We start from the raw sequence: 2,857 nt of genomic DNA, 5'->3' as shown, positions 1-2,857 counted from the left end.
GGCTGGTATTTAGGGGAAAGATCAGGGTTGAAGATAAACAGGCACACCTCCTTTTATTGAACTTTGCTTTATTGCCCTTCACAGACATTGGATTTTTGTAGGAATTGAAGGTTTGTGGCAACCCTGCCTACAGCAAATCTATCAGGACCATTTTTTCTAATAGCATTTGCTTACTTCCTATCTTAGTGTCACATTTTGGTAATTCTTGCAATATTTCAGATTTTTTCATTATTATTATATTTGTTATGCTAACATTACTGTTATAATTGTTTGGGAGCAACACGAGCCATGCCCATACAAGACAGCAAATTTAACTGATAAATGTGTGTGTTCTGACTATTCCACTGACCATTGAGTTCCCTCTCCTTAGGCCTTCCTATTTCTGAGATACTGCAATATTGAAATTAGGCTCATTACAATAATCCTACAATGGTCTCTAAGTGTTCAAGTACAAGGAAGGGTAATATATCTCTCACTTTAAATCAAAAGCTAGAAATGATTAAGCTCAATTAGGAAGGCATGTCAAAAGCTGCAACAGGCCAAAAGCTAGGCCTCTTGTGCCAAACAGTCAAGTTGGGCAAGTAAAGGAAAATTTCCTGAAGGAAATCAAAAGTGCTACTCCAGGGAGCACACAAATCATAAAATACATATCTTCATTATTGCTATGGAGAAAGTTTTAGTGGCCTAGATAGAATATCAAACCAGCCACAACCATTCCTTAAGCCACAGCATAACCCAAAGCCAGGCCTTAGTTCTCTCCAGTTCTATGAAGGTTGAGAGAGTTGAGGAAACTACGTAAGAAAAGGTTGAAACTAGCAGAGGTTGGTTCCTGAAGTTTAAGGAAATAAACTGTCCCTATAATATCAAATTTCAAGGCAAAACAGCAAGTGCTGATGTAGAAACCACAGCATGGTATCCAGAAGTTCTAGTTAAGGCCATTAACAAAGGTGGCTATAGTAAGCAACAGGTTTTCAATGCAGACAAAATATCCTTCTATTGGAAGATGCTATCTAGGACTTTCATAGCCAGAAAGGAGATGTCAATGCCTGGCTTCAAAACTGCAAAGGAAATAATGACTTTCTTATTAGTGGCTAATGAACTGGTGACTAGGTTGAACCATGGTTTGTAGGATATTTGAAAATTCTAGCACCCTTAAGAATTATGCTAAATCTACTCTGCCTGTAGTCTATAAGCAAAGCTTGAATGACACTATCTGTTGACAGCATGGTTTGCTTAATATTTTAAGCCCATTATTGAGACCTACTGCTCAGAAAAAAATAATTGCTTTCAAAGTATGACTCCTTTTTAACAATAAACCTGGACACTCAAGAGGTCTGCTAAAGATATTTAATGAAATTAATGTTGTTTTCATGCCTGCTAACAAAACATCCATTCTGCAACCCATGGATCAATGAGTAATTTTGTCTTTCAAGTCTTATTATTTAATAAATACATTTTTTATTTATGCTGCCATAACTAGTGATTACTCTGGTAGATTTGGGCAAAGTAAACTGAACAAATTCTGGGAATCATCATTCTAGCTGCCATAAAGAACATTTGTTATTCGTGGTAAGAGGTGACAATATCAGCATTAACAGGAGTTTGAAAGCAGTTAATTCCAGTCCTCATGCACGACTTTGAAGGGTTCAAGACTTCAGCAGAGGAATTAACTGCAGATGTGTTAGAAATGGCAAGAAACTAGAACTAGAAATGGAGCCTGAAAAAGTGACTGAATTGCTACAATATCATGTTAAAACTTGAATAGATTAGGGATTACTTTTTATGAATAAGCAAAGAAATTGGTTTCTTGAGATGGAAACTTTTCCTGGTGAAGATGCTGTGAAGACAGTTGAAATGACAGCAAATAGTTTAGACTATTACATAAATAGTTGCTTAAGCAGAGAGAGGGATTGAGAGGATTGACTCCAACTTTGAAGGAAGTTCTTCTGTGTATAAAATGCTATCAAACAGCACTGCATGCTATGCAGAAATTGTTCATGAAAGGAAGAGACATTGTTCATGAAATGAATATTTGGCAAACTTCATTGCTGCTTTAAGAAATTGCCAAAATCACCCCAACCTTCAGCTACAATCACCCTAATCAATCAGTAGCCATCAATATTGAGGCAAGATCCTTCACCAGCAAAAAAGACTGTGACTTGGGGAAGCCTCAAATAATTGGCAGCATTTTTTAGCAGTAAATTATCTTTTAATTAAGGTATGTACAGTTTTAACCATAATGCGTATGCCTACCTAATAAACTACAGTATAAGCATAATTTTCATAATTACTGTAAAACCAAAAGATCTGTGCACTTTCCTTTATTGCAACATTTGCTTTATTTCCATGATCTGAATCAAAACCCGCAACATCTTTGAGCCATATCTGTGAATTAAGCTGTGTCATTTCAGTGGTGTTTAAAGCCATGAGACTGAATGGGGACACCAAGAGAGTGAGTATGAGTAGAGATGAAGGAGTCCATGGGTTTACCCTTGAGGAATTCTAAAGATACAAGTAAAGAGGGAAGAGGTAGAACAAAAAAGCAGACTGAGAAGGAGTAGGAATATTAATAGAAAGGAAATGATTTTGTTCTATAAGCAACTAGGAGGTAGAAGCGATGATAGGAGGTTGTGAAAATCATGTGCCAACTGCTTTTTCTCTACCAGAAAACTGGAAACGAGGTTAGCAAATGAAGGAAAAGATAGGTGTTTCAGGTTTGAGGAGAGAGGAAAATATAAGATACATTCTTGTAAGAAAGTAAGCAGATAGGTGGCATTCTTTTAAGTAAGTGAGTGGATAAGGCAATTCAGTGTTACTACTGGAAAGCCTTAAAAGCTGCTTCAGTTTTGTGAGCAAG

At 36.6% G+C, this 2,857-nt stretch overlaps 1 pseudogene; it reads left to right on the top strand.

Annotated features, from left to right (window-relative positions):
- On the top strand, window positions 430-2,178 carry LOC106502703 (annotated as a pseudogene).

Source organism: Capra hircus, chromosome 2 (genome assembly GCF_001704415.2).
Source record: "Capra hircus breed San Clemente chromosome 2, ASM170441v1, whole genome shotgun sequence".
Lineage (NCBI taxonomy): Eukaryota > Metazoa > Chordata > Mammalia > Artiodactyla > Bovidae > Capra > Capra hircus.
The sequence above is the reverse complement of the archived record's forward strand: the minus strand, read 5'-3'. Positions and strand labels throughout refer to the sequence as shown.